The sequence below is a fragment of the Marmota flaviventris genome, chromosome 6 (assembly GCF_047511675.1).
Source record: "Marmota flaviventris isolate mMarFla1 chromosome 6, mMarFla1.hap1, whole genome shotgun sequence".
Lineage (NCBI taxonomy): Eukaryota > Metazoa > Chordata > Mammalia > Rodentia > Sciuridae > Marmota > Marmota flaviventris.
In genome coordinates, this window is record NC_092503.1 from 54859019 (window position 1) to 54882328 (window position 23310).

General features: G+C 34.7%; 1 protein-coding gene across 1 annotated transcript in view; it reads right to left on the reverse strand.

Annotated features, from left to right (window-relative positions):
• Positions 1–23310, reverse strand: part of Afg1l (AFG1 like ATPase) — a 212338-nt gene that overhangs the window by 76569 nt on the left and 112459 nt on the right. The window lies entirely within an intron of this gene.

The following is a 23310-nucleotide window of genomic DNA, read 5'->3' on the forward strand; positions in this document are numbered from 1 at the left end:
ATGCTATAGTTAGAAAATATGGGCTGATAGATCCAAGCCCTGGCATCTAAGGGTAAGATCACAAATATCCTCATTTCTGAATGAAGCAGGGGAAAAAAAAGTATCCAAATGAGATAAAAGTTTAGAAATATATAGAGAAAACTGAGTTCCTAAAGGAGAAAATGTCCCTTTTGGAATGTAGGTCCCATGGCTTGTGAACAACTTGTGGGCTGGACAAAGGAGCCTAAGAGATGGAAAGAGACAAAAAAGGTAAGAACATATGAAGAGCCAATAAATTACTCTGGAACTTTCCAGTTCCCTATAAATTTTCTGGAATGTAGCAAAGCAGGAACAAGACCTCAATAGAAATAGACCATCAACTGCATGAAGCTAGAGGCCAACATCTGACTGGACCATGACCCTCTGGCCTGACCATCTGATCAACCACCAGACTTACTATACAACTGCAAGAGAGTAGATGTAATCTGAAACCTACATACCAGATCAGACCCCCAAGAAGGAAACACAGCCTTCCTCAGTATTTCCCAATCCTGAAAAAAGTCCAGCCCCTACGGATCAAACATATTCCAACTAATTTTACTCTGATAAAAACCCAAACTTAAGCCCTGGGGGTAGAACTGGCTCTGGAGATAGCGAACACCTGCCCTAAAGGTGTAGACTTTCACCTTTTACTTTCGAATAAAGCTCTTCCTCCCTTGGCTAAAACCTGACACCTCCTTAAGTTCTTTTCTGCAACATGATCAAGAGCCTGTAAAGTTCAAGTAGAGGTCTCTGCCTCTGGAGAGACTTCCCTGGAACCTCTTACAGTGACAATAATTGGTGCTGAATAAAATCTCTTGGAGTGAGGTTGGGGGATTTAGCTCAGTGACAGAGCACTTGCCTAGCATACACAAGGCCCTAAGTTCAATCCTCGGCACTGAAAAAAAAAAAAAAAGCCAAAATCTCTTTTAAAAAAAGAATGTATGGGCTGGGGTTGTGGCTCAGTGGTACAGCACTTGCCTAGCATGTGTGAAGGACTGGGTTCAATTCTCAGCACCACATATAAACAAATAAATTAATAAAGGTCCATCGATAACTAATAAAAATATTTTTTAAAAAATTTTTAAAAAAGAATGTATGAGATCAACAGCCCAGAGGAAGTAAGCCCACATTAAAGTATAACTAATAAGACTACGAAGCTTCATCTAACAACAGATTTCTGTAATAATGTAATTTGCCCATCTGTTAGCTTACAAATATTGTAGCACACAATAGAATTGTTAAAATGAAGATGGGAAATGTAAAGGATGATTGGATCAACATGGAATCTCGAAAAATGAAAGAAAAAAAATTAAGAATTTTCCTCATGTACTCCTCAAGGAGCCATTTCCCAGCTATAGACAGAGTATTCTACTCACCAAGCAAATTAGCCCACCAACAAAGAAAGATCAGGTTGGGTTATATTACAGTGCAATAGACAGTCCCTTAAAAAAATGTGGCATTTATACACCATGGAGTATTACACAGCACTAAAAAATGACAAAATCATGGAATTTGCAGGGAAATGGATGGCACTAGAGCAGATTATGCTTAGTGAAGCTAGCCAATCCCTAAAAAACAAATACCAAATGTCTTCTTTGATATAATGAGAGCAACTAAGAACAGAGCAGGGAGGAAGAGCAGGAAGAAAAGATTAACATTAAACAGATACATGAGGTGGGAGGGAAAGGGAGAGAAAAGGGAAATAGCATGGTAATGGAGGGAGACCCTCATTGTTATACAAAATTACATATAAGAGGTTGTGAGGGGAATGGGAAAATAAACCAGGAGAGAAATGAATTACAGTAGATGGGGTAGAGAGAGAAGATGGGAGGGGAGGGGAGGCGGGGATAGTAGAGGATAGGAAAGGTAGCAGAATACAACAGTTACTAATAGGGCATTATGTAAGAATGTGGATGTGTAACCGATGTGATTCTGCAATCTGTATTTGGGGTAAAATTGGGAGTTCATAACCAACTTGAATCTAATGTATGAAATATGATATGTCAAGAGCTTTGTAATGTTTTGAACAACCAATAAAAAAAAATCTATCTTTGCTCTAAAATTGAAAGATCATTGAACAAATTTTACAAACTAAGTTGTGTATGGTGTCCTCTTCCCCCAGGCTGCAAATACTTGTGACTACTAAGCTACTGCCAATATCATCTGTCCAGTGTCAGTGTCTTGGGCTTGGCCATCTCATACTATTTAGAGTGAGGGATACACCTCCTTTACCAACAGGGCACATAGCAGGAAAATAAAAAGACAAGCCACAAACTGGGAGAAAATATTTGCAAAACACATATCTGATAATGCCTTCATTCTAGAGTAAAGATCTCCTATAACTGAATAATAAAAAGGCAGATAATGAAATTAAAAGATGGGCAAAAGGCCTGAATAGACATTCACCAAATAAGCATATGAAAAGGCACACAACATCATGAATACACAGGGAAATGTAAATTCAACCCAAATGTGATACCATTACACATCTATTACAATGGCTAAAAAGAAAACAAAACAGAAGCAAACTTGACAATATCACATGCTGAAGAGAATATACAAGTACTAGAACTCTCGGACATTACTGTAGGAATGTAAAATGGTATAGCTAATATAAAAATTGGTCCGTGTTTTATTAACTCAATTATACACTTATCACATAGCCTAATAATCTCTTGCTTAGTTATTTATTCAGCAGAAACAAAGACATGAAAGCCTATGTTCACATGAAAACCTGGAAGTAGATATTTACAGTAGTTTCATCTTAGTTGCTAAAAATGGGAAACATCTCAATTGTTCTTCAACTGGAAAATTAGAAAACAAACTATAGTACATCCATACAATGGAATAATGCTCAACAATAAAAGGAATGAACTACTGACTCTCCAAACATGGAAAATCACGAACACTTTATGCCAAGTGAAAGAAATCAGTCTCAATGGGTACACTTGCATGATTCATTTACACAGCATTCTGGAAAAGTGAAACTATAGCGGGAGACCAGTTTGTCAAAATTAAATAACTTATATTAAAACAGGGAGAAATTTACTGTATTACATCTCAATAAACTTCACTTAACAACAACAACAACAAAAAATCAGAACAGGGTACTATGGAAAACAAAACTAATCTGAGGAAAATGGCAATTAAGCAAAGTTAGCCAGGTGAGGAAGAGAAAATAGGGAAGCATGTTTCAAACTCAGGAAATGAGACCAATGACACATAGATGCAAGAGAAAGTTTGGTTCATTTGGGATCTAAAATTAGTTCAATATAGCAAAAATGTTGAGTACAAGATTTAGGATGCTTTCAGTTGCACATATTCCAAGAGTGGCCCATAATGGGGCCATGGAAGCTGGCAAGAGCTCATATCCTGCAGGCTTTGTAAACTACTTTAAAGAGTAAAGATCATATGGAAGTAATTTAAATTTTAAGCATAGATAAGCTCATATTTAAATTTAAAAAATCATTGTTTCATTTTGGGGAAGAGGCTAGAAGAAGAAAAAAACTGAATAAATGTTGATCAGTAAGCAGGTATGGGGAAAATCCAGGAAAAAGTGAAAGGGGCCTTGGATCTGGGGCTGTAGATCACTAGTACAGAGCCTGCCTTGCACATACATGTGAGGCATTGGGTTCTATCCTCAGCACCATATGAAAATAAATGAATAAAGATATTGTGTCCATCTACAACAATAACAAAAAAAAATTAAAGAAAAAAAGTGAAAGGGGCCTTAAAAACAACATAAAAACAGAAAAGTGAGTGGATCAGAGATAGGAGTCAACAGACTTTGACTACTTTCAGGATAAAGGACACAGGGAAGGAGAAGAGGGATCCTGGGGTTCTGACTTAGGCAACCACACAGTTACACCATCCATAAAGAACCGAGGAAGAGTTTGGTGGTATGCTGGATTTGAGCATTTTTAGACTTCTCCAAGTACAGATATCCATAATAGATATCAGGCTCAGAGCTACAGGACATGGAATCAAGGCAAAGATTCTGAGTTAGGAGCAATTATCCAAGAGTATATTAGTGCTTTTAGTCAACATCTATGAGAAGACCAATTCAACAGGGCATAACAATGAAGGGATTTACTGACTCACATAACTGAAAAGGCCCTGGCTCTTTTCAAATCTATCAGTTCTGCCCTCCTTTGAGTAAGAGTTTCATCACAAGGCAGGGTTTACTCATGACAAAGAAGAGAGACAAGAACATTTCCACATTGATGAAACGAAAGTCCTGAACTGCTCTGAATATGCTGATTATAGCCACCACCACCAATTCCTATAGCCTGGGAAATAGCACACACTAACTAGTTTAGGTATGAGTTTCCTGATCCAATGCAAGTGGGAGGGAAGATGGCAACCAGTGGTTCTCCACACTGGGTGCACATTAGCTTCACCCAGGAAGTACGTAGAAAGCATATTTGGGGAAGGAAGTTTTGTTAACTTATTTTGTTTTAAGCTCCTTAGTAATTCTAATGGGCCAGGGTTGAGGACCTCTGGCTTAGCTTAATCAAGCCCCACCTCTGATCATTCAATCTAAATTACATGGGTATTCCACAATAGCAGAGAGGTGGAGCAGAACGCAAGGAAACAATCACAATGTCCAAGCAATAAAATCCATGAGAACTCTCAAGGTTAGTTTATGACCCAAGAATCCCAGAAATAGAGATTGGTGGCACTGACTTTCTTCTAGCTTATTTTTGGATGAATAAAATGAAAAAAAAAAAAAAAAAAAAACTACCATCCTTCACATGGCAGTAAAAGACATAAAGATCTATGGGTTGTCAACTATTTGAAGTACAAAGGAGAAAAGTAGAATTTTAAGGAGACAAAGGACTCATAAAGCTGGAATAGTCTGATTGCATTAAGAGTTTTCATAGTGTGTTGGTATTTGTCATCTTTAAAATGTCGACAAGAAACTATAGAGAACAAGAATCTTTATCAACTTTGTCAACTAGGATGACATTAACATATCATTTTTCTGATAAGCATTAATAAATTTGGATGACCTAAAATACTAATTCACAAGTATTGACAAATCCACAATGAAAAATGTACAGAAGGGGTGGAAAAATGACCTTTATGATGAGCTACTACAGACTTGAGTCAGTGAAGGACTTTAACATCTCAAACTACATGAGCCTAGGTTTTTGTTTTTGTTTTTGGTGGTGCTGAGGATTGAATCCAGGGTGGTGTGCACTGCAAGGAAAGCACTTTACCAACTGAGTTATATCCCCAGCCCAGCCTAGGTTTTAGAGTTGGGTTTCTGATCATATTTTATGCCATAAATTAAGTTTCATTCTGAGCACCATGAAGATGCCCAAACATCCTGATCTGGATGTGGAACATCTTAATCTTCCTCTGAAACAATGAGTTTCTGGATATGTCATTAAAAATATTTTCAAAGTAACTGGACGCCCATCTCCCCTAAACGGGCAAAGCACCAGCATCTGGAGGAATACCTTTTTAAAACAGGATTATTGGCCCCAATTTGCCAATGCAATATCTGAGGTTAAAAAAGATATTTATTATTTTTTTTTAATTTTTTGGTACTGGGGATTGAATCCAAGGGTGCTTAACCACTGAGCCACATCCTCAGCCCTTTTTTGTATTTTATTTAGAGACAGAATCTCACTGAGTTGCTAAGGGCCTTGCTGAGTTGCTGAGGCTGGCTTTGAATTTGCGATCCACCTGTCTTAGCCTCCCTCCTTCCTCCTGGAATTACGGCATGTGCCACTATGCCCAGCTCAAAAAAAAATTTTATGTCTAGAGTTATTCAGCCTACTCACAGTTGAAGGAAGCAGCAGCTGAACTCAGGTGAGTAGATTCTACACTTTTTTTTTGGTGGGGGCAGTTTACTGGGGATTGAACCCAGCATCTTGCACTTTCTAGCAAGTGCTCTACCACTGAGCTACATCAGCACACTCAGCCCCCTTTTTTAGCATTTTATTTTGAGACAGGGTCTCACTAAGATGCCTAGACTGACCTTGAACTTGGTGATTCTCCTGCCTCAGTCTCCTAAAGAGCTGGGATTACAGATGTGTACCACCATGCCTGGCAGGCTGTGTATTTAACCACTATACAACTTCTATGTTCAGAATAAGGCATGGAATAAAAGTTCAAAAATTCTACCACTCTTTAATATTTTGCTAATTATAATTTTGTAATAGCCAATTGCTGATTTAATTACGTACAAGCAATATCCAACAAAACTCCGAAACTATCATACCTCAATTCCATGTGATTTTTTTGTCATTTATTTATATATCTTACTGTGTTCAACAAGGATTAATAGGGATTCTCTAAAAATAATATTTGAGGTAATCCCAGTGGCTCAGGAGGCTGAGACAGGAGGATCACGAGTTCAAAGTCAGGTACAGCAACAGCCAGGTGCTAAGCACCTCAGTGAGACCCTATCTCTAAATAAAATACAAAATAGGTCTGGGGATGTGGCTCAGTGGTAAAGTGCCCCTGAGTTCAATCCCTGGTGCCAATAATAATATATCTGAAGTAGCTACAAATTTAATTTTTAATGTTAGTCAATACACAGGTAAAGTAAAATTTGACAAAAATAAATCTTTAATTGTAAAGATTCTTTGACCTAGAAATTACATTTCTAGGAATCTAACCTACAGAAATATCAACTCATATACAATACAAATACATTAGCAAACATGTTTTTAAAGTATTACTTGAAAAGTAAAAATCTAGAATAAAGCTAAGGATATAAGAATAGCAGATTAATTTTAAAATAATAGTGTAGCTATACTGTAAAATCTAAGATAGCCATCTAAAAGAATGAGATTGAGTAATATTTGGTATCAAAAGATCTCCATGATATTTACCTACAAGGGATAAAAGCACAACCCAGTTTAGGGTGTATCTACTATAGCATTAATTTACAACAAAAGAAACCTATGTGTTTGGGCATATATAAAGACATATGCATAAAATTGTATAGGAAATGACTGAAAAGATACTAAATTTTGTGGAAGTGGGTAATGGGCATTTAAGCCAGGGCACTTAATCACTGTAGCACATCCCAGCCCCCCCTTTTTTAATGATTTTATTTATTTATTTATTTTGCATTACAATTCTTAATACACCATTATACAATAATTTATCATATCTCTGATTATATATAAGGTATGTTGACACCAAATTCACATCTTCATACGTGTATTTTGTATAATGATGACAGTCTCTTTTCACCATCCATGCTGTTCCCCTTCTTAACCACTGTAGCACATCCCAGCCCCCCTTTTTTAAAAAAATATTTTTTTAGTTGTCAATGGACCTTTATCATGTATTTATATGTGGTGCTGAGAATTGAACTCAGTGCCTCACACATGCTAGGCAAGTACTCTCCTCTGAGCCACAACCCCAGCACCACCAGCCCTTTTTTCTATTTTATTTAGAGACAAGGTCTCACTGAGTTGCTTAGGGCCTGCTAAATTGCTGAGGCTGTCTTTGAATTTGTGATCCTCCTGCCTCAGCCTCCCAAGCCCCTGGGATTGCAGGTATGCACCACTGTGCCTGGCAAAAAAAAAGATACTAAATTTTTAATTGTGGCTTTTTCTGGGAGAAAGTAGGAATGAATTGGACTAGAGGGTGAGGAAAAATGGAGAGAGGAAAGAATGGTGAAGGGGAGCTTTCAATATTATGCAATGTTTGGATTTCTTAGCCTGGAATGCGTTCATTTTCTCTCATGAAATTTTACAAAAGATCTTAGAGAACTCCATGTATTGTCCCCAAATAGTGACACTCAGAAAAAGTTGGTATTTGTCTTATTGAAATCACAACCATCAAACATTATACATTTCCAGCTCTGTCATAACAAACAGAACTTTAATTTATACTCCATTCTTCTACCACTGTTTACTTTATCTAAGAAAACCAAAGTTCTCATGCCTGAGAGAAAAAGGAAAAATATAATAGTGACACATGACAGTCTGGAAAGAAGTTGGTGCATGTACCTTCTGAGAATCTTTTTTTATAACCATTCTACCAAAACCACAACTGCAATTTTGATAAGCTTTCATTTTTTTTTCCCACAAAAAGGAACTGTACAATATATCACCAGGCTAATAGGAACTACCCACTATATATGCAGCTTTGCAAAATCTAATTTTTCATACCCAGAAATTTACCTATAAGATTTTTCCTTCTTATGTATAAATATCTATACCTAAGCAATAACTTTTCTACCTGAGAAAATATATATTTAATTATATATACATGTATATATAAAACTGTACTATAAATACTCAAAGCCCATATGCATAAGATTCATTTGCACTATAATCATACTCTAAAATAATAAGGAAAAACTAAATTTCAATAAAAAGTTTCAAAATGACCTTTGTCCACTGTCAGAGACTTCATTATTTAGAGTTTTATGGTGTCCAGTATAGCATTTATAAGTATTATTCTAAACTTTGGTTCTGCTCTTTCTTCATTGTATTTGCTCAACTTTTGGTCATTTCACTGTTCTTTAGCACTTTTATCTGAAAATGAAGAGATAACTTCAGTCAATTTTATACTTTATTCTTAACTCTGATAAAAGCCTTGAAGAGTAAACTTATAGCTATTAGCTAAAAACAAGTTCTAGATATATTTAATTTATTGTGTATAACTGCTAAATTGCAGTCAGAATCAGATCAATTACACTTTTGTAAAAGAAACATAAATAGATTCTTATTGATAAAAGCAATTGAGAGGGCCGGGATCATAGCTTAGTGGTAAAGCCTACCATGTGTGAGGCAGTGGGTTAGATCCCCAGCACCACATAAAAAAATAAACAAATAAAATAAAGGTATTGTGTCCATCTACAACTTAAAAAATATTTAAAAAGCAATTGAGAATATTTGACTAATTCTATATATAACAATAACATGTGCCACATGTAAATATAATGAATATGTGTACACACACACACACACACACACACACACACTGGACTTCATAGTTTAGTGGAAAGAACTCTCAATAAAAAGCAGAAATTTTGGATTTTAGACCTGACTCTGCCACTTGCTGGGCAATCTGAGGTAAGATGATTCCAGGTACATGCTTCAGTTTACCTTTGGTGGATAATAAGGTGGTGGGATATGTATTCCTAAGGTCCCTTCAGACTTTCAAACCCTGTGAGCATAAATACCTAAACACTTTTATTTATAGGTAAGGCTGGTCCTCACTAATATACACCAGTATGGGATGACTGATCACAGCCCAACGTCTGTTCTGATTGGTCTGTCAATATGGCAGCAGTTGTTTAAAAGTTTGAATGATTGTTCTTATTTACAAGCACTATTCAAGTTATGAAATGTTTAACATACATAACCTTCTGTTTGCATTCTGCCTTCTAAATGAGGACATTCCAGAAGTAAATGGGCCCTCTTACTTAACTTTTGGTTACAACCTAGAGTAACATATCTTTCCTATTGCCATCCCCAGCAAAAAAGAGACTCCTAGCATACAGTTACTCACTCCTACTCACTTTTCACTATACTATAATATTTTCTTACATTATAGTTATTTGTTGGTATGTCTATTTTCTATACCAGAACATCCTAATTTCCTTGATAGTAAGATTTATCTCAGTAACATTCATCACTGCATCCCCAGTGACTATACAACTAATAAATGCATGTTGAAATTGAAATATTACTTTCTTATACTTTATTCTATAAGGGTAAAACATTTGAGCTCTGTAAGATAATTAGGCTTCTGTAGGCTAGGTAGTCTAGAAATTGAATACCATATTTAGAATGCTGTTAAGGGGAGAAATCTATCATGGTCCAAAATAAATAATTTACAAGGAAACTTCTGAAACTTAATATTCTTGCAAACTCTTAGCATCATAAGGGTCCTAGCAATCTTGTAGTCTAATACCATCATTTACAGATGAAAAAATATGTAAGTTCTGGCAGACTTAAGAGGCTTGTCCGAAGTCAATGACAGAGCCAGGCTCACAAAGATGGCCTTCTTAACACATTAGTTTTTCTGCCACATCATGGAAATCGCATAAACATCTGTGATGTGATTGTGTGGTTTGTATGTACATGCATATATATACACATATATATATGTATGTGTGTTATTCTACTCTCAATTAAGAATTGTAATGATTAAGTTATTTTAGATATTGTGTAAGTTTACTCAGTTAATTAATTGTATTTTAATAATAAATGTATCCTAGCAATCATTATTGGCTAAGGAAAAAAACACTATAAGGATTTCCACATGTCTTTTGAAGCAAGTTATAAAGACCACTTCTTTTAATATACTTTATTTTTATTTTTTCCATATATTTATTTATTTATTATGTGGTGCTGAGGATCAAACTCAGTGCCTCAACGTGTGAGGCAAGCACACTATCACTGAGCTATAGCCCCAGCCCCACAAAGATCACTTTTAATAAAAATAAAAACAAGTTGAATACTAACTACTGAAAGTAAGAGTAAATTTTGATTAATTTCAAAAGAGTAAAATTTGATTAATTTTCACATTAAGAAGTTCTTTCTGTGGATTCTAACTTTAGGACCAATACACATTTTTATTCTTATTAATATATATTAATATGTATATTCTTATTAATATATATGCCTGTGTATATATTCAGAGATAACATTGTCTCAATAACCTACATGGAAAGTGTAGATACAGTCAACAATAAATGAACATAGAAAGTATTTTGCAACAAGTACCCCCTATATACTATAATTTTGATGGAGAAAAGCTAAATTCACTTAACAGAAAAAGATTTCTTGGATATCTTGAAGCCTTAAAAACTTGGCCAAACTATTGTTCGATGTGCACACAGTTTGTGTCTTCATACTCAGATGTTGTTGAAACAGCAGACTTAAAAGAAATAATGTCAATGAATCCTACCAAGCACTATACATGACCTCTGGGGTAATTAGCAATCATTCAAAAGCAACAAGACTAAAATGTTCTATTCTTTATTACTGTCAGCTCTTATCTTGATCAGCATTTTAATAAAGATGGTTCGTTTCTAAGACAGTTTCATGAATCAGTCATAATTACATTCTGACATGCAGTGAATAGTAAAGCAAAACTAAATATCACTTCATCAACCTTTCTAACCTTTATGCAAGTATTAACTGTAAATAATTTTTACACAATCCTACAACAGAAAATCTGCATATTTCTTAGCTTTGTACATACTTTACCCCAAATGAATTTCCCGTGACCTATACCTGAAAAACACAATCAGCCATAATTATCCAGTTTTGTGAGATGTTCAGGTGTTGCCTTTCAGAGTTCAAATCAACTTCAAGTATAAAAGGCTACTTTATTCCACAAATGGCACAATATGCAAAATGGGTTAAGTAGCCAAAAGCATCTCAGAGCATTGTGGATTGAAACATGTCTATCTACAATCAAAACGTCATAACAAAACTACACTAAAGCAAAGCTACACTATAAAAATAGATTTGTAGATTACACATTAAGGAATGGATCCCTGATGACTGCTACAGAAAGTCTTATAATTAAAATATGTTAAAAGAAGAATATTAATTAGAGGAAATCTGAAAGCTTAAGTATCTGAAGGGTAGATTCTTTTTTCATGTAATTCCAAAATAGCTGATGGAAATAGTTAAAAATGTATCAGAAATAAAAAATTTACTCAGAGATACTATTCTGACATTAAGGACAACACATAAACTATTTCAACTCTTCCCCTACCCATGTAATATGTATAATTTAGTTTAAAGTTTTTAAATAGCTAATTTCTTTTTTGCTGATGAATAATTTTTTAAATATTTTAGATCATCAAAATGAACATAATTCAGCTACCAGAATAGACAGATACTAAATTTTAGGGGACTTAATTGCTTTAGCTCCCTCAGAATTTTCAAAGTTAATGCAATGCTTCCCCAAGAATAACTTCCTGTCTTTCCAGTAGTGGATATAGAATAAATGAACTATTTAGACACAGAAATAGGTTCTCAGTCCTGTATGTCAACCAAGATTCCCCCCAAAACAGGTTATAGTAAATATACTGAGTAATAATTTTAACTAAACTAATTTCCATTTAAAAACTTTATTACTATGGAATAATAACCCACTTCCCATTTACTGTGTAATTTTAATTTGAAAATAAGTTCCCAATCTAAAATTATCCCCTGCATGTTTTCCTACACATATATTTTATTAAGAAACGACCTTACTAGAATGTTACTGACTTGAAGGCAAAGAGGAACAAAGTGAGGATCTTTTTCATATGGGATTAAAAAACACAGAAATGTGTAAAGTCTTTTATGTGATAATTTTTGTTTAACTTTTCTATTTAGCTTTCTTGTGCATTATTCCTTTCTCTTATTGGAGGTGCAAGCAAAGAAGCAAAAAGAAGTGTTGATTTAAGAAAACAGATTTCCCAGAAAGAAAAAAACTGTGATTAAGATTTAAACAAAAGCTAAAGATGGCTTCCTCTGAGCCCTGAGGAGGTTCGCTACCTCATTACGAACAACTGAAAACTTGTGATGCATTTTGTTTCAAGAGAATCCAAAAGTCCTTGGTATAAAGCAGACAGAGGGGTGCAGGGTCCATTCACTCTTTCTGTATCACCACCATTATGTAAAAAGTATAAAACACTGCCTTTATGCTGCCAAGCCACAATGACTCTTCCTACATCAAAGGATTTGCACCACTAGGGTTTTTTCTTCAAAATTTATTCAAGCTAAGGGCAGAGAGACAACGATTCATACACGCTAATTACGCCTAATTATCTATTCCCTTTTCTGACCAGCTTCGGCCAGTGTTATTTGCTATCTGGATTTCTCACAACCTCCCTTTGCCCTGTCCATCCAACCCAACAGTGAAGGCTTTGAAGAAAACAGTTGTGGCTTTTTAGAGTTTCCTCAAAATAGAGTTCAAGCAAATTAAATAATGATTCTGTTAGTTTTGACACATTTATGCGTTAAATATGAGGACCTCTTGGTTAATTTGGCAAACGCCTCACATCTCTTCATGGGTGGGATCATAGTAACACCCTCTCTTACAGGAGCGTCTCCTCATGCTTTCTTTTCATGATCTAAATGAAATGTTTATTGGATTAAAGTTCTTCTCTGCGGACCTCCATGGTGGCCCGTGACAAAGAGCTTAAAAGTTCTATTAATTGGCTTGAGTTTTCAGGAAGGGGAAAGGGAGAATTCTATTTCACATTACATCACTAGCCAAGAAAGTTGCCACATGTAATTAAACTAATTTCTCTCATGATTCAAAGAAGCAACTAATTCATATTTAAGACACACTTCCTTTAAGTAATTTTTGTCACCAAAGAATTGATTTCTTGTAATCTAACCAATATTAGCTATTTATTTCAAGAAAAGAATTCAATTTCTAAGTAGTATATGTTTTATATGTAAATCATAGCTTGCTATATTTCAGTTGAATCCAAATATATATAATTTATACATTTCATGGAAAATGTCTATTTCTATTTTCCATAAGGGACTTAAAGGAAATATTTTTAAAAGCATTCACCACAAATTACTTTCCATAGGTAGGTCCTGACTAATACAAGATCTACATTCTAGTGTGAAGTTGGACAAGAATTACATTTTAAATATACATCACAACAACTTTTGCCCTAGACATTTATTAATTTCAAGCACACAAAAGAAAGCGCAATTACACAGAAGTTTAATGCCTGTTACTATAGATACTTTTTTGACTTTCTTTTCCCCACATTTTTAAATGGTGCATTATATTTGTACATAATCTTGGGATTTATTGTTACATAATCTTACATGCCATTTTGGATTTTTTTAAAAAAACAAGTAGATCACACTAACCTTCTATTCTTCTTCAACTTGCATTCTATGAATCTCCAGTAATCATGGGTACCCTTCCCTAGTATCAATTTTTGAACATAGATTTTTTTCAAGTATATATGAAATAAGCTCATTCATAAAAATATCTTGGGTAGATTTCCTTAATTTAATTAGCCAAAAACTCGTTAACTACAGAAGTATTTTCCAAGTCCAATGGTCATTTTTGTATTATAAAATGTTAAATACTAGGATACAAATTAATACTTTAATGGTTTGTGGGGGAAAGCCACAATTCTTTTCAATTCAGGAGTTCAGTCTGCTACTTTTGTTCTTTTTTGTTTCTTTCAGTCTTAAGTATTAAAAAGGCAACTCATAAATAAGGACATTATCACACTAACAAAGGGTTAATCCCTCCAAGGCTGACACAGGTGACAACTCAGGGAGGTCAGTGAGGCACACTGACCTCCAAGTCTCATTCAGACAGTTTTGCACTCTGAAAGCTCTAGTACTAAAAGTTATAATGAACAAACTGACAAATCAATCTCACTAAGTATGAAAGTTATGGCAGGAGAAAACAGCAAATATCCATTTAGCAGACTAGTCTATCAATCCTAACACAGGTGGCTGGGCAAAGGCTGAACACTGCCATATTTTATCTCAAGGTTATAAACAATTTTTTTCTAAAGTTTGTAAGTGGAGATCACACCATGAGAATATTCTACAATTGTTCACTATCAGGGTAAGTATTCCTTCTGGGAAAATATTTCCTTAAAAAAACATAAAAGAGGCTAATACACAGTTTTGTTTTGTTTTTTTACATTTTTAATAAAGGATACACAACAGTTGAGAAACTTAACAACCAAGTAGAAGAAATGGAGTCATTATCTGAACTTTAATTATATAACATTAGAATCTATCAATATGTTGCAAAAAAACAACATACAGTATTGTACAGAACATTTCTCATGGGAGGATTATTTTAGATTTGTTCATAATTATTCAAAATATCATATTGTTCAAAATATCAGTTGGTCTATTAAACTAATTGAAAACCTCATAAAATAAGTTAATGAAATTCACATTGAGAATTTTTCAACTTTAAAATTTATGAATTGCATGTATCTTTTAAGAATCATTATGGAATGAACCAAACAAAATGGTTTCTAAAAGTGTAAGTGATGGAATGAACAGTTTTTTTACCTAATATAAAACAGTAGTCTGGAACCTAATCAGATAAGAATAGCAAAGCTTGCCAGACAATTTAATCTTCAATAAAACCAAAAATGGTAGTCCACTTGAATTTAACCTAAAAAACTATTCTTCTGATCAAAAAATCAGTTGGTCTTCTTTTGCCTTTAACCATAATAATTTTAATAATGTATAGAATGCAAGGGATTGTATTGAATGAATATTAGTCAATGAATGTACAGTTAAGACAGGTTATTCTTTTAAAGTGTATGAAATTGAAGATATTTCTAAGATAGTTGATCCTAACAAAACTGACATTCTGAAGAGTTATTTGAGGGTGGGGATTGTGGCTCAGTGGTAGAGCACTTGCCTGGCATTTGTGAGGCACTGGGTTTGATTCTTAGCACCACATATAAATAAATGAATACAATACAATTCCATCAACAACTAAAATATATAATACTTAAAAAAGAGTTATTTGGTGGGGCTGGGGTTGTGGCTCAGTGACAGAGTACTTGCCTAGCATGTGTGAGGCACTGGGTTCAATTCTCAGCACCACATATAAACAAATAAATAAATAAAGGTCATTCGATAACTAATAAAAAATTTTAAAGAAAGAGTTATTTGAAATCTGGACCACCTTCTTAGCTTTCCTTCACCAAGCTGCCTCCCTTCCACCAACCATTTATCCAACAGGCTCTTGAAATGATACTTTCTTTGAGACCTACTTATGAATCTGTGCTGACACAAGGGTTTCATCTCATAAAACAGGCACATTGTTTTAAATAGCTGTTTGTCCAAAATATGTTATACAGATTGGAGGTCAGCAAACTTTCTGTAAAAGGTCAGATAGTAAATAGTTAATATTTTAGGCTTTCAAGGTCACTGATCTCTGATACAGCTACTCAACTCTGCTACTACAGTGTGAAAAGAACCAGGAAATACATAAACGAATGAACACAAAGTTTTTCAACAAAACTTTATTTATAAAAAAATAGGCAGCAGGCTAGATTTGGCCACTGGCTATATTTTCTGACCCTGATAATTATTATCACAGACTACTTTAAAATACTCCAGAAATTTAGGAAAAGTTTAAAAGAGAAAATTTAAAATCACCTACAATCATATAATTCAGAAAAAGGTTCATTTTAAGATAGTTATTTCCAGTATTTTCCCATGTAGGTACATTATTTCTATAGTTAATAAGATAATTAGTATGCTATTACATCTTTCACTCATATTATCTTTGATTATTATTCTGTATTATCAAAACTTTTAGCCAGATGTGGTGGTGCATGCCTGTAATCCCAGCAGCTTGGGAGGCTGAGGCAGGAGGATCATGGGTTCAAAGCCAGCCTCAGTAACAGCAAGGTGTTAAGCAATTCAGTGAGACCCTGTCTCTAAATAAAAATCAAAATAGGGCTGGGGATATGGCTCAGTAGCTGAGTACCCCTGAGTTCAATCCCTGGTACCCCTCCCCCCCCCCAAAAAAAAAAACTTTGGGAACATTCTAAATAATTATGCTATATCCCCTCATATGAGTGTTATATCATCATTTAATCAACTGTTCCTCTAAACACATGTGAGAAAGATGTAACAAAATCTCTGTGCTTATCATTGCTTTTTATAGTTATATTTATATCTTTTGTATCTGTGGTGAAACATAGCTGTGAGTTCCAAAAGAAAAGAGAAAAAAAGAAAAGAAAGATAGGTAGATAGATAGATGGCTATCCTCTTTCTTTCATTCATTCTTTTTTTTTTGAGGGGGTATAGACATGTGAGAGAGAGAGAGAGAGAGAGAGAGAGAGAGAGTGTGTGTGTGTGTGTGTGTGTGTGTACTGGGAATTGAATCCAGGCCTCAAGTGTGCCAGGCAAGCACTCTACCACTAAGCTACATTCCCAGTTCCTTCTAAAATTTTATTTTGAGATGGGGTTCCCATAAGTTGCCCAGGCTAGCTTTAAACTTGTACTATTTCTGCCTCAGCCTCCTGAGCAGTGGAAATTATGGGTGGGTGGGTACCATCATACCAGGCTTCTTTCTTTCTTCTCTTTATAATTGAAAACAAAGAGATGGTTGGGGTGTAGCTCAGTGATAGAGCATGTGCTTTGCATGAAAAAGGCCTGGATCCAATACTGAGTACACGTGTACACACATACACACACAAACACACACACACAGAAAATCTAAAAAAGAAACTTATGTTTGTGGCCAAGGCAGAGAGATTGGAACAAAAGGATTTTGCCTTCTTGTCATAAATCACTAAGACACCAGACAAAACAGATGAGACAATTAATAGCAGACATTACACAATAACTAGCAAAAGAAAGCAATCCCTGAGGTATGAAAAATAAATCAGGCAAACACTACATTTTCTGTAGCTTTGTATCAATATGCAATTTCTAGCCTGCAGCACAATAACCTAAATGAGTTAAGGAGACAGTAATCAGAGTTTGGGGAACATGAAAAAATTGAAATTTGCACAGTAAAGCTCAGATCAAGAGGAAGCTATGCAAAGAATGATATCTGCATAGGGAATGTTTGTAATCTTTGAATATTAAGTTATACATGTACAAGCTGAAACTCCACAAGACTGGGCAAAGAACAACTTAAACAAAACCGGGAAATATAAGCATTCTGAACAACCAGATCGGAAAAACTTCTCTGAATACCAAGGAATTCAGTAGAAAGCTTAAAAGGGTCACACCTGGAAGAAGGGCTAAAACAGGCCTAGAGTTAAGGCTGATCTAGCTAGACCCTAACAAAACTTAAAAACAAGCCTTAAAAGGAACAAACTGATCTGTAAGAAACTTAATCACTTACCACAATAAAATTTAACACCTTTAAAGGAAAAAACAGAGATCTGATGTCCAGCATCCAATCATAAATTATTAGACTTGCAAAAGCAACAGGAAAATAGGAGTCATAACTTGGTTGGAGGATTAGACAGACCATAGAAATAAAACCAGAAATGACAGAGATAGGGCTGGGATTGTAGCTTAGTGGTAGAGCGCTTGCCTAGCACATGTGAGGCACTGGGCTTGATCCTCAGCACCACATGAAAATAAATAAATAAAATAAATGTATTGTGTCCATCTACAATAAAAATAAGAAAAAAAAGAAATGACAGAGATGACGGAATTAGCAGAAAAGGACTTTTAATTAGCTGACTTATGCTTCCGGGAAGACAGAAATAACACTTTTCCCTATCCTTCCTGCTATGGGTGGGGAGTATGGATAATTTAAAACCCTGGAAATTATGCATAAAGCACACATAAGAAAGCTGTGAAAAGTGGAAAGAAAGGCGAGTAACTACAGACCTTATGAAACAATGACCTAAGAAACAACAGGATGGTGACTTCCGTGAACTGCTTGTTCATTCATATACCCCAGGGTTGGAACTGAAGAAAACAGCGACTCAGAAATGCCAATGAACATGGACAAATGAGGGTCCAACAAATGAGCTGTCTTCATCCAAAGGACAGGAAAGGGGTAACTTAATGAGAGAAAACTTTTGGACAATAATTGCTCTACTGCAGTAAATACCATAGAGGAAGCTGTGACTTCACCCCACACCCACCATACCAGCAAAGACTGAGGGGAGTCTAGACTTCCACCCTTGCAATGCTGTAACTAAACACCTCAATACCACTGCCAGGATGACATCAGAGTAGGTCAAATAGGAACTGGAACTTTCAACCTAGCTAGCCAGTAATAAACATCCCTCTTTGGCCACAATAGCAACAGAGAAATGTTGTCCAAATCCTCTTGTCAGTAGTAACAGAAGTACTTCCCTAACCTTCATTCAGGTGTCAATAGAGGCTAAGAAGTCTGAGCTTCTATCTATCTACCTACATCTGGCAGTAAACAAAGCAGAACTCTCCTTCTCCTGAAAGACTAGTGTCCAAAAAAACAGCTAAAACAGGAAGGTTAAGATCCCCAAGGAAGATATAGAAATTGAATACAAACACTTAGAAAGATGATCAAGGCTCTTTGTTGTCCCAATTCAAGAGAATTACATGTAGTGACAGCCACATCCCTGAGACATGGGTGAAAGTTGGAGTATTGGGCTCCTGGTCACCAGAATTGCTTTTAACATCTGGCTAAGTGGGTTATGAACTCCCATTTTTACCCCAAATATAGTTCATAACCCACTTGAATCAAATGTATGAAAGATGATATGTCAAGAGCTTTGTAATGTTTTGAACAACCAAAATAAAATAAAATAAAAAGAAATTCTAGAGCTTAAAAAGTAAAAAACAAACAAACAAACAAAAAAAAAACATCTGGCTAAACAGATGTTGTCACCATCAGTGACTCCTTCATTGACCTTGACTACATGGTCTACATATTCCAGTATTATTCCATCCATGGCAAGTCCAATGGCATAATCAAGGATAAAAACAAGAAACTTTCATCAACTGAAAGTCTATCTCTATTTTCCAGGAACAAGATCTTATTGACATTAAATGAGGAAATGCTCATGCTGAATATGTTGTAGGGTCTACTATCTAGGAGAAGGTAGGAACCAAAAGGGTCATCATCTCTGATCCTTCTGATGTCCCACATTTGTGACAAGCATGAACTAAGAGGAGTACAAAATATAGTCAGCAATGCCTCCTGCACCACCAACTGTTTAGCCCCCTGACCAAAGTCATCCATGACAATTTTGATGGACTCATGACTACTGTCCGTAACATCACTGCTACTCAGAAGACTGTGGATGGCCCTCGGGAAAACTGGCTTGTTGGCCATGGAATTGCCCAGAACATCATCCCTGTGTCTACTGGTGCTGTCAAGGTTAGGAACAAGATCATTACTGGCAGGTGCCCACCTCACAATGTATTATTAGTCATGGATCTGACCTGACATCTAGAGAAAGCTGCTAAATATGATGGCATGAAGAAGGTGATGAAATGGATGTTGGAAAGCTCCCTAAAGTGCATCTTAGGCTCTGCTGAGGATCAAATTGTCTCCTTCAACTTGACATTCTTCTTTGATGTTGGAGCTGGCACTGCCCTCAATGACTGCTTTGTCACTGAGTTGGCAACAGCAATAGGATGATAAACATGGCCCACTTATGGCCCATATGGCTTCCAAGGAATAAGAGCCCCCTGGACCACTGGCCCTGGCAAGAGCACAAGACAAATTAAGAGACTCTCAGCTGCTGGGAAGTCCCTGCCCTAACTCAGTCCCCCAACACACTGAGAATGTCCCCTTCTTACTAGTTTCTATTCACATCCTGTGAAAAAAGGTTTGGGACTACGGAGCCCTACCTTGTCATGTACTATCAGTAAAGTCTGCTTCATCCCAAAAAGAAAAAGAAAAGATGTCAACATTGCTAAGCATATGGAAAATGCAAATAAAAATTGCAATGATACCACTTCACATTCAGGATGGCTATTATCAAAAAAGAAAGAAAATAACAAGTGTTGGCAAAGGTGTAGAGAAATTGGAACCCTTTTACATTGCTGGTGGGACTATAAAATGGTATAGAAAATAGTATGACAGTCCCATCCCCCCAAAATTAAACATATAATTACCATATAGCCCAGCAATTCCACTTTGGGGTATATATACAAAAAAAAAAAAACTGAAAGTAGGAACTCAAACAATATTTATACACAAGTGTTAGAGCAATTTTATTCACAATAGCCAAAAAGGTGAAAACATTTCAAATGTCCATTGACAGATGAATAGCTAAATAAAATGCAGCATATACATATAATGGATTATTATGTCAAAAAAAAAGAATGGAATTCTAACACATGCTACAACATAAAAAAACCTTGAAGACAGTATTTTCTAATTTCCTTTGTGATTTCTTTAGCTGATAAACTATGTAGAAATATATATTTCTAAACACAACAAGAATTTTCTACTTATCCTGTTATTATTACATTCTTAATAAATGCTTGATTGCACAATGTCCAAGGAATATGCTCTATGTGAATTCAGTCTTTCAATTTGTTGAAACTTGCTTTATGGCCCAACATGTGGACAATTTTGTAAACATTCTCTGTATTCTTCAAAATAGTATTCTCCAGTTGTTGTGTATCATAATGGATCTGTCTATCCATCTCTCTCTATCAGGTTAGATTTGTTAATTATGCCGTTCAAGTATTTATTGTCACATATTGTTCACCACTAATCACTGAGAGACTTGTGGAAAGCATTTTTCAATATAAATGTAAATTTTTTTCTCTTATAATTTTGTCATTTGCCTTACATATTTGAAGGCTATATTATAAGTTCCCTGCAGTATTGAAATGAAAAATATCGCTTGTGAATGGAATTTTTTAAAATCATTAAGGAGTAATATTTCTTTCTTTCAGGTGTATTCATAACTGCCTGTTCAGGCATTTTTATCATGACTGCTTTAAAATCTTTATTAGATAATGCTAACATCTTTGTCATCATTGATTGATGTTGTCATAAATTGTCTTTTTTACATTCAGTTTGAGATCCTCCAAGTTTTTAGTATGAGTGATTCTCAATGGAAACTTGGGGATATTTTCTTAATTTGTCATAAAATTGTAAAACTTATTTTTTCAATGAAACCTATTATTTGAGAAAATATTCATAATATAAAATTTATCATCTAAACTATCTTATGTTCAATCCATTGACATTAAGTACATCCATGGTGTTGTATAATCTGCACCACTATTCTAGAACTTTCTCACCATCCTGATCAGAATCTCCATTAAACAATAACTACCCAGTCCTTCTTTCTCCCAACCTGTGGTTACCACTATTCTACTTTCTGTCTTTTATAAGTCTATCTTTTCTATGGCCTTATATAAATGGATCACATATTTGTCCTTTTGTGTCTGACTTATTTTTCTTAATTCTTTCAAAGTTCACTCACATAGCAAGTATCATTTTTATGGCAGATAGATACATCACATTTTATTTATTTATCTATTCATTTATTTATCTATTTTATTATTATCTATGGCTTTTAACAGTGTACTCCTCCTCCTCAGCATTCTTACTATCTTATGAAAATATCATTATTCACTAAGAGCTTATGTACGTTATTATTTTTGATTACCCCAAGCAATAAATCACAAGCTTCTGTGGTAGATTATAAACATGTTCTCATTTGGTTTATAGAGAACTTAGTGGAAAAATTGGTGTTACAATATATTTTTTCCAAAAATATATTTCAACCTTGTTTATAATCTCTTTTATTAAACTAAGATCCTCATTTAAGACTGACTTCTGTGCATTTCTTAGTTGGGTCAAAATGAAGGTGTAACGCTATTATCTGTGAACAGGCAAAATGTTATTTAAATTAATGTGAAACAACATTTTCTTACAAAGGAAATGTCATAAGGCGAAACAGAAAAGCTCCAGAGAAGTGAGCTCATTTTCATTTCATTGATCCGATGATGTTTTCTTATACATAAGAAGTCTTCTGAGTAAATTAGACATTTCAAAACTTTTTTAATCCAATCTGGAATTTCAATACCTGGAAATTTCAGTTCATGTTCAATTTCAAATTGTATATTATTCATCTTGGTTCATGTTCAATTTCAAATTATGGATTATTCATTTCTGATTTTCCTTCCTCTTAAAAATATTAGGTTGGGAAAGGAAAAGAAAATTAAGTTTAGTCTGTCCAATTTAGTTCCCTTTGATAGTGCTATTATATACTGAAGTTTGACAAATGACTAGCCAAAATGCTGGGTAGGGAGAAGGTTTAAGGCAAAAAAAAAAAAATTATAGCCAAAAAGTTCCCTGAGAACATCTTGATTTGTTTTGTTCCGTGTGCCTTCTCTTTTTATATTTTGTACATTTTATGTTATACAAAGATACTGTCTATAATGCTTATTTTTCTTAGTTTCCAGGTTTATATCTTGATATCTATCTATCTATCTATATATATATATATATATATATATATATACCATATTACTTTGGATTCCTACTATGGATAAAACAATTCAAATCTACCTTCTCTCTATATGCAAAACATGAATATCAGATGAAAAATTACTAATAGCATAAATCTTCCAGAAGTACTTTACCTACATCTATAAATATCTTGGAGAAATTAGAATCCTTAGGAAGCTAAAGTTGGTCAAGGGAACAAATGTTTAAATTCTCCTAAGTATAGCATAGAAAATAAAGTTTGGCATCAACACTAATTTCAACTAATGGACATATATATATATCAAAAAGATTGTCCCTGTCCTTAGAGTATATGAAGATAAATATTTTAACTTTCCTTTCTTGGTAGAATTTTGGGGGTTTTAGTTTTTGTTTACATATGACTTTATTATTTCCTCAGAT